The sequence below is a fragment of the Phasianus colchicus genome, chromosome 6 (genome assembly GCF_987193195.1).
Source record: "Phasianus colchicus chromosome 6, bPhaCol1.hap1.1, whole genome shotgun sequence".
NCBI lineage: Eukaryota > Metazoa > Chordata > Aves > Galliformes > Phasianidae > Phasianus > Phasianus colchicus.
Genome location: NC_143441.1, coordinates 39,813,182 through 39,823,611, shown reverse-complemented (window position 1 = coordinate 39,823,611; position 10,430 = coordinate 39,813,182).

Genomic DNA, 10,430 nt, shown 5'->3' with positions numbered 1-10,430 from the left:
CAACACCTTCCTGTAAAATTGCCTAACACCACTTCAGTGGTTTTCCAAACTATATAACATTGATTTTAGACCAGGCATTTACACTGTGACATCTTCTAAACTGGCAATCTATAGTGTTGTTTCACAATTATAGTCTTGTTTAACTATACAGTTTATTTAACAATTTCCACTTGGGGTCTACTTTTGTCTTTATTTTATATACGTCAAATTGCTAGTAGTCCTTTAATATGCTAAACTGCCATTTTATTGCTTCTGCTAAATACGCTTTTATCCATAATCCTGTAGTGGTTAAGTTCATCTGTATGGTTAATACCATTGATTCAATTATACTCTAAATGAATATTGCATATTGAATTCTAGTCTTCTTTTTTGTAATTTAATATACATGGAAATAAACCACATATGATTTTTATATAAAGCAAGAACTAAAATATTAGAAATGTATAAACATTTTTACCTCCAGATGTCCTTGGAGATATGCTAAAGAAACAATGCTTGCAATCGAATAGAGGTAGAGTGAGATCTAAAGATTATTCCAAAAAAAGTCTGTGTTTAAATTCAAAGCAACAAATCATTCTTTAAGTCCTTATTTCATGGTCACTTAATGTTCTTAATAATATTTTTTATTTTGATAGTTGTTAGTATAGTAGCTGTTCCCATTGCATATTGCCCAAGGAAATGGCATGAAGCTGAGTCAGGGGATGTTCAGGTTGAGTATGGAAAATGTTCTTTGTCGGGAAGGTGGTCTGGTACTGGAACAGGCTCCTTAGGGCAGTGGTCATGGCACTGAGCTGCTGGAGTGTAAGAAGTGTTTGAACAATGATCTCAGAAATATGGTTTGATTTTTGGGTGGTCCTGTATGAAGCCAGGATTTGGACTCAGTAATTCTTGTGGGTCTCTTCCAACACAAGATAGTCTATAATTCTATAATTTAAAAATTGTTTCATTTCCAGCTAATATTTCCTGACTTTTCATCACTTCTTGTTGGGAATTAATGTGCTACGTTTAAGAATTTGCTATAAGATAGCTTCTTCCTTTTAGACTAAGCCATCTCTTAACTTTCTACTTGATCAACAGAATAGACTAAGCACCTTCTTTGTCTTGAGTGCTCTCTGGTTTTGGAACCAATACAACACAATACCTGTTCACATAATATCTTGCCTGTGAACTGGAGGTTAGTTTGTTCTTTGCGCCTATAAAATTAGAAGGAATGAAGATATTAACATGCTGTGCTTTTTACAACCTCCTTTCTTCCTCTTTTCTTTTCGTGCTTTATTTCTTTCTGCTTTTACAAAATTCTGATTACACCTGCTTTGAGTATAATGGTGTCATTGGTTGTTCCTTCTGAGACAGCTTTTTCTTACCAGAAGTACAGTTTGATGCCTAAATGACCTTGGGAGCTAATCACTTCTTCCCCACTGGGCCATAGATTTGGAACAAAATAATTCTAGGAAAAAGATCTGGCAGATGAAATTATTTTCTTTCTTTCTCTGGCATATTGTCAAAGTACATTTACCTGTGACAAAAGCACCAAATGAAATTCTAAAAAAAATAAAGACTGCCAGAGTAAAGTTTCTTTCTTTCCATAAGGCCTCCTAAGGTTTATGCACAGTTACTTGTTCATTTATGTGCTTATACATTAAAACATATCTGTGGCCTTCACTTCTGAGGAAAAGATTGTATTGAAAATAAATTACCCCTCTCAGAATAATCTGTGTTTGACAACATTTTCTCAAGGCGTCTTGGTGGATACTAAGAAAATCAGACCTTGGGAGAAGACCTGAGCACCTTCCAACACACGTTCTTTGATAATTATCAGATAAACATTGCTTTCTTGAAGAACATATTTCTTGGCCATACTGAGGCATAGATATGATTTTCTGCAGTGTATCAGTGAGGAAAAGGCATAGAGCACATATGAGGGACTTCTGCATCCAAATCCTGCAGGCACACCAGAAGCCCTCAGTCTGCAGTGCAAGCAACAGTGGATCCTGTCTTATGTTTCTACATTCATTGGTAAAAACAGCCCTTATCAGCAGTCTGGAAAAACAGTCGTCCCTGAAAATTATATGTGCTATATTACCCACACTGAGGTCAGAATGCCATTACAGAGACTGAAGCACTTGCATATGCCCCAAAGCAGAGGTTTCACTTTAGCTAAAAAGCACCACATAACAGAGGTAGCAGATGTTTAATAGCTGCACCATTGACAATGTGTTTAACTGTTATTAATATTTATAATTCAGTAATGATAACCATGGCTCCAAAGTGCACTAAATGCACTATCCTTATTGCTTTAAGTTAAACCTTTGTCTCAGTTAATTGGCTATGTATCGCACTCCTATGCAGCCCATATGGCAAAGACAGGAAATAATAATATTGTTATGCTGGAAAAAATGAGTGACTGCTCTCAAGTGACTGTGTGGTCTCCAGACAATTATTGAACTGGTTTAAGCAATGGTCATACTAAAGAGCCATCATTCAGCCTTATGGAAAGGAGTAATTAAACTACTTCATTTAGTGAGATTCCTAGAAATGGCAGAAGCCATTGCCCAAGGCAGCTGGTCATAGGGCGAGGCTTGATAAGGAGCTGGTACCCGTGGCCTAGGAGTTCGACTAGTTAAAACTGCAGCGATGTAAAACTGATGTGGCAAGCTATGGATAGATGTCGCAGCAGAGGAAGTGAATATCAAATGAACAGAGTGAGAGTAGTAGTCATAGCCATGGCCAAGAAAATTGAGAAAATATTGCCTTATCACAAAGCAGGTAGAAAGGAAGATCTAGGAATTTCTTCATGGAAGAGCAACTATACACAGCTAGTGAGCTCTGTGAGTCAAGATATTGAGTACACTGATAATTTGGATGGAAACCAGGAAGAATTGTTAGATAAATAACTGTCACTTCTTCACTGTAACTTTCTTCCTTCAAAGTAAATACTTACAGCTTTAAAAATCAGTTGATTATTACATCTCACAGTGCAAGAGTTTATTTATGAATATGTGACAGCTTCATGTTTAAAATCATAAAGAAGAAATGAATAGCTATCCAAAATTTTTTAATATTTTTATTAAAAACAATCAAGACATTAAAAACAAAACATATGAAGTTAAAAAAAAAAAACAAGAAATTGGAAAAAAAATGGTTATTGGAAAATCTTCCTTGAAGCTCCTGCAATCCAGGAATATTTTCTTCTATCCCACCAAATCCCAGTTCAAAACATACTCCCTGTCTCTGAACCTTTCCTCTTAACCTTTTTTGGTAAATACAAAGAATATTTGCCCTTTTACTGTCTGAAAAGCATCATGTGCTAGATTCATACATCTATACCAAAATGCTTAGAAAATCAGTGGAAAATAGTAATGAAACACATTCACACATTCAGATAAATGCATTCTTGACAGGATGATCAACATTTCTTGGCTCTCAGAAGTTATGATCTTTGAATGTTATTTTAAAGAAATGGAAAATATAATTGCTGATATTTCTGACTTACATTTCTTGTAGTTCCAGCATTTTCTTGAAGCTGCCAGGTATACAGGGAAGTGTTTTAGTCCTAAAAGTTACATGAATTATGTATCCCTTGCATGAAATTTCAGATTATTCAATATTTGTTATACTCTATTTGCTATTCATCATTTGCTATTCATTATACTTGTATTTATAAGTTTCAGTTACCCAATCAGGGAGCACAGACAATGCTATGTGATTTGGTTGACCAGTCAAACACTTCAAATAGTGAATAGATGACACTAACAATCTGAGAACAAAAAAATAGGTTGAAATCTGTTCACATAGAAACTGTTCAGTGAATACTTACAAAGAACAAATGTGTTTGTAGAAATCAGGATTATTTCCAGAATGATTCACGAACAGCAAAACGGCCAAATTAGCAACAAACACTATTTGCAAAGGATAATTCAATCAGTCATAGATGAAAGAGAATTCAGCAGAATCTGTGATTCTCTTCTCAGGAAATGTCAAGTAGCATTTTCCTTCTCTGCCCTGCCATCAAAGCTGACTGTAGAACATGCTCTTTTCTAGCAAATTTCGGTTTGTATGAGATGCTAAACAATACTTGAAATCTTTACAGCACCTTGTTGCCCACCCTTTTTTAGAGTTCCAGGTATTTTTAGTCACATTGATCAGCAATAAACTGAGGCATGACTGCATTTGATTAAACCTGAAAATCCATGCCTGCTTAAGTACCTAAATAATCAATCAATTTTGATAGTTAACTAGAGAAAGCTGATTTTAACAACTTTTGGGAAGCCCCAGAAAGATTGTGTCGGGACTGGATCCAATCCCCTATTAATGTTCTTAGATTATCTGTGAAAGACAGAGACCACAGAAGCTTGTGACTGTTCCTTTTCTGTTCAGGCAGTGACACTAGTGCTATAATCCTAGTCCAGTGGGATGACTGATGTCTGAACTGTATTGAACATATACTAGATACTGTATGGAACTGGCAATTCCTTTTTTAATAGTATTCAAGTACAGAGTCAGATTGACATTCCTTACCTTCAGCTATGTAAAATGCCAGGGACTATTCCATTTAGTCATCTAGATTCTTTCAGTAGAAAGAGAACAAATCCATAGCCTGGAACAGGAGAGATGACTGACAGTGGGAGCAGATTGGATAAAAAGGTTTTTCCATTTGCACAAGGTGGGATTCATAGCAGGATGTTAGAAATAGCAGGTATCCCATGTGGCCTCCAAAGGCCTATTCAGAGAGCTGTGGATTTCTACTAGGACCTGTTCCATACCTGCCAGCCCTGCACTCATGTTCTGCATACACTAGGCTGTATAACTTTGCAGTAGATGTCTCTACACAAGGAAAAATATAGCTCTAACTTTTAGACTACATAAGAATTGAATAACTACTGTAAAATCTCCGCCCTTACCTGTGCTTTGAGAAGATGCTCAGTGTTACTTAGATACTGTATTCTAGATTCCATTTTTTTTATTTAAAACCCAAACACATCTTAGGAAACATTAGCTCTTACATCCTACAGCAAATAAGCAGGGATAATATGGAAAGATCATACCATTTCAGTGTATGAGATGATGGATTTTCTTCTCCTTTAATGACATTCACACCATTGCATCCTTATGTGTGCACCACTTGGTTCCCAGAGCCAACTGGGAGGCTGGAGACTGGAGGCTGACCAGAAAGATGGGAGCAAATGCATTTGCAGCTATACAAGAGTGTAGGGCAGGAGCTGTGAATCACACGCATGGCCTCATCCTGGCTCCCTTCCTGCTTCGTGCTCCTTGAAAAGCAGGAAAAAAGGAGGATGTGATACATACTTATCTCCCAGTTGACCACTGCTTTTAGGCATTCTCTCTCTCCTGTTTTCTTACATATGCTGAATGGTTCTTGTTTTCATTACCAGCCTCCTCAGCCATGCTCTGTGGGGAAAAGAGTCATAATGAGCTGATGGATCAAGTACTCTCTCAACGTATTCAAATACAATGTAGAGAATATATTTCCATTCCCTCATAAACAACTGCATCATCACTTTCACGTGTTTCATCAGTCTGAAAAATTTGCATTAATCGCCCCACTTCTTAAACTGTGAGAGCTGTTTCTTCTGCTACCCACTGTTTAGATAGATATAAGAAAAGTCTGCTGTATACTTCCAAATGTTCTCTTTTGCTGTGTTTGTTAAGTAACAAAGCCATGAAAATAGAAGGCAACAGAATGAAGTACATCAGGACAGTACTGAAAAATTGTTCATTTTAGTTTACAGCACTTGTCACAATTAAATCTCAACGTGAAATTCACGTTTACATTTGCTTCTGTATTCTCATCCTGGAAATGTGGGTAAATTAAACATCAGTGACTTGCTCACTCATTTTATTGTTTGTTTTCTTCTTTTCTTTTTTTTAACCTGCAGTCATGCAGCTTTTTTTTTTTCCTCTTTCTCTCTTTTTCTAAAAAAAAAACTACAAAAAAAAAGAAAACAAAAAACAGGAACATGTTGCCATTTTACAAGCCATAAAGGATTTTTTTCCCAGATTAATTAAAAAAGGCTTACCAGGCTTGTACTAGGAAAAAACAGATGGGATGACTCTAAGTAGAATCGTTCATTTACATCAGAGCTTGAAATGAGTAGGGTACTCAAGTGAGTCAAGTTACATAAGTAAAGCATAACTTGAACAGTAAAATGAACTATTACAGCTAATCAAATGTTAATATTTGGAGTCTGAGGATGACCTTGGGTTACTGAATCTGGCAAGATGCTTTTACCTACCTTGAGTTGAAAAGCATCACAAAGGAAAGCCTGGAGAAACTATTTAAAATAGAAGCATCATAATGTTTCTGAGTCACAGAGCTTTACAGAATGCAAAGAGGTCACAGTGTGGTCAACCCCTTGAGGAAATCTGAGTAATATAAAATTTTCTGCCCTCTGACTTGACTGCATGGGTGGCTGAGCTATTTTACCACTCAGGAAGTCTTGAACAGCAAAAATGCTGATCAGAGAACAAAAGTTGCAGTACTGTTTTCCTTCCCCATTCAGTTTCTTCCATGTTTATTTTGATATTGGGGTTTTTAAACTGCATGGAATGACTTGGATGTTAATTTTTCCTGAAGTATCCTGGAAAAAAAATCCTGTCGGTCTTGTAGAACAGGCAAGGTTTTTCCTTTAAGAAATGAATGCGATGGAAGCAGAAGGTAAATTAAAGTTTAGAAAAAGGAAAGAAAACAGGCTTACTCAGCCATATGTAGAAAGATGAGTGCTCACACATGTACATTCTTTGTGAATGTAAAAATAATACCTAAATATATGCAAATACATCAACTCATGCAGACATTTGTATACTCATACAGGGATATGAGCATAGGCATACAGTTTGCATTCTTTATTCACCATACAAAATTATATATAGATTGGCACATATCACATCATATTCATATTCACTGATCTAATTAGAATATTTTTAGTCTAGCATCATTGTGTTTTAATGATTTCCACCATTTATTTGTGCCAGAATACAGTGTCTCTGGGAGTAATATAGGAACAGCCTTACTGACTGATTGAAGGAGGTATATTTCCTAAAAGCAAAAGAAAACATTTGCTTTCAGTTACAATGTTTTTTCATCTCTGTGCATTCCCAAACTTACCCACAAATTTCTTGAAGTATGAAATTCTTTATAGGGATGTTAAGAATGAAGTAAAGATCTTAGAAGTGCTAAACCCATTAAGAACTCCTCAACAAAACACACCTCCAAATACAGTCTAACGAGTGATTTTCTGGCTCCTATTTACACATCCGTATGTGGTAAAGGCAGAGCGTTGAAAAACTTGCAGAACTGGTTGCTGGAGTAAGCTTCTTCCCATCTATTGCTGTACAGGTTGTATCTTGCCATGAAGATAATATTTTGTGGATAAGGGCTATCTCTTGACTCTGTATCTGTAAAACAAACAGCACAGAGTCTAATGCAAAACTGCACAAAAGGGAAAATTCCACCTCACGAGGCCATGGTAAGAAGAAGGCAAAAACAGCTATTCTGGTTTAGGTCAACAGTCCATCTAGCTAAGTATCTTGCATCTGCCAGTATCCACAAGTGAAAGTCCAAGGAAGAACAAGCATATATAATGCTTTACATATTCACACTCAAACTATTTTCATCTCAAAAATTTCCACACATTGATGAGATTTATCTTTTTAACAAAGTCTCCAGAGGATGACTTTTTGCAAGAATTTGTCCAGAATCCCATTGATACCATGCCAGTTTTACGCACAAGAACATCAAGCAAGCTGTCCCACCGGTCCATCACTGGCCACGTGGAAAACCACACTCCGAAGTTTGTTATGAACCTGGCTCTCATCTGTGAACGTGATGGATCCATTTCTTGTTTATGATGAAGAAAGTGAGCTGCCAGTCTTCCCATCAGCCATAATTATGTAAAGCTCTACCAGATACTCCCTACATTTCTTTTTTGACTTAAGAGCTCTGGTCTATAGCAATTGCTGTTTGTGAAGAAATCATTACGAAAAATAAAAAATCATCCTTTCTGCCCTTCTCTGGACCTTCTCAAATTCTAATACACCTCAGAGACCATTTTATAAGTGGAGATGGGACCGCTTTTCCTTATGTGCATCACTTTACATACATCTACATTGCATTTCATCTATCATTTTATTGCCCAGTCATTCAGTCTTTGTAATACTTCACAGTCTGCCCTTGGCCTGTGAGTCTGAATAACTTGTATCATCAGCATATTTTCTTACCTTACTGCCTACATTCTTTTTTCAGGTCATTTTTGACACTTCTTTCTGAGGCAGTGCTGGTTTAACCAGCTTGTACCAGCTGCATACTCTCAGCACGGCTGGAGTAGCTGTCTATGACCTGGACTGGGGTGACACAGTAAACTGGATCAGGCAAGTGACCTGCAGTTTTTTTGCTGGGCTATTTTTAAACAGGGAGGTAGGAATAGTATAAGCTGATACTGTCAAATGTAGAAGCTTGTTATTCCACTACCCCAGTGGTAAGGTGAATGAGTAAGCGTAACCTTGAAATCATCAACCTACACTGATCACAAAACTCACTTGTTTGGACCATGGTGGCCACTGTATGTAGTGCCTCTAACTGACAAATAAGACAAAGTATAGGGCAAAAAAGCACAGGTATATGATTTCCACCTCCTATGTGGTGATTTTGTGTGGGCTTATGAAGCCTTTTTGTGTATTAACTGTGGTAAATTAAATAGAATATCTTACAAATAAGACACAGCAGGAGAAAGTAAAAAGGAATGAAGTAAAGATAAGAAGAGGGCTGAGCAAGAAAGAGAGTGCACAACATCAATCTACAAAATCTTACAGAGTTGCTCTATCTTCTCTTCTGTCTTCACCAGTGTGTGCCTTGAGAGCATATCCCATTGGACTGCGATGTTCTGGAAGCAGTATTAGCTAGCTCAAAATTCAAGTACTTCCTACTTGGAATAATTTTCATGTATGTGTCATAAGAGATTCCATTTAAAGAAAAAGCAGAGCACCAAATGTACTCTGTAAGAACACTATCCCTGGAAACTTCTGTGAAGGAAGATGGAAGAAATGTAAATCAAAATGAGTATGCTTCAGAGTAGGCCTCTAGGCTTCAGGCATTTGACATCTATACCTAAGCTCATTACTCCAAACTCCCTTTTGCCAGCAAAGGCAGGTATTTTTAGGAAGCCATTCACACAACTTCTTTGGCATGTTCTTATCAGAATTAATTGTACCCTTGATTTCAATGACAAGATTGATTATATCAACACTGACTGTAAAAAAAATCTTGGGAAAACTAGTTCAGAAGTAGATACCATCTTTGTAGAACCCCACCTTATGTTTTTCCACCTTGCTTGTGACTAGAAAAATTAAATAACTTATAAGTCGGTAGCCCACATTGATTCTAAAAAGTTCAGTTCCCTTGGTTAAAATTTTTGGTAAGTTTGTCCCCAGCAGACTTTGAAAATCATCTTATTCATCTTAGGACATCCAAGATAGACATGGACAATAACTGCAATTTTTCTTGCCTTGTCATTTGTCACAAGATATTTCCTGGAAAATCTGCTCAGAATTTCCAGAATGAGCTATTTACATGCTCCAATCTTGAAAAAAATAAAAATCTACTTCAAAACATCTACAACTTTCTCAGTTGCAGCTGTTTACTCACATGGTAGAGCCATTTTAAAACAGTGACTAGAACTGCTTAGTAACAAAGAAAAATATGGGTGATATTTTTTTTCATTTTCTTCCCTTATTCAAAATCAATAACTGAAAGCTTTAGAAAGTTAAGAAATACTGAAAAGAAAGGACTAGAATGGAAAATATTATACACAATTAATTATAGTTATCACTGTTGCCATGATTGTGATTTACAATACATATAACTCCTTGCAGTAAAAAAAAAAAAAAGATATAAAACATGAAATTAGTCAGAGAGCAATACTTTCTCTGTGTACTTTCTTGTGAGTACCAGACATCTACAAATTCCCTAACTGCTACCAGTTTCCTACAATGCCATAATCATACTGGGGACAGCTTTACATCCCAATAAACTGCACAACACAAGGTTAGCTTTCCTTCCTTAAGGCAAGCAAATGAAGTCAAATAGGATGCTGTAAGAGCGATGGACAATCTTAAAACAGTGGGACATCTGGCTACCCTATCTAAGATGGAATGGAGCAGCTGCTGAACTGCCACAGGAATGCTCCACAAAGGCGCACAGGAACTGCCGTTCCAGATCAAACTAATGGTACCACGACCAGATGCTTTGGAGGAAGATGTAAAACTCCCATAATAGGCAATTATACAACAACATGTTGGTGAGGAAAGTTTTTTTTCCTTTAAGTCTCAGACATTTAGTGCATGATTTATATTCTGAAGAATGTGCATTGATTTATGTCCTGGAGAAACCACAGCTATCCTTATAATTCATACAG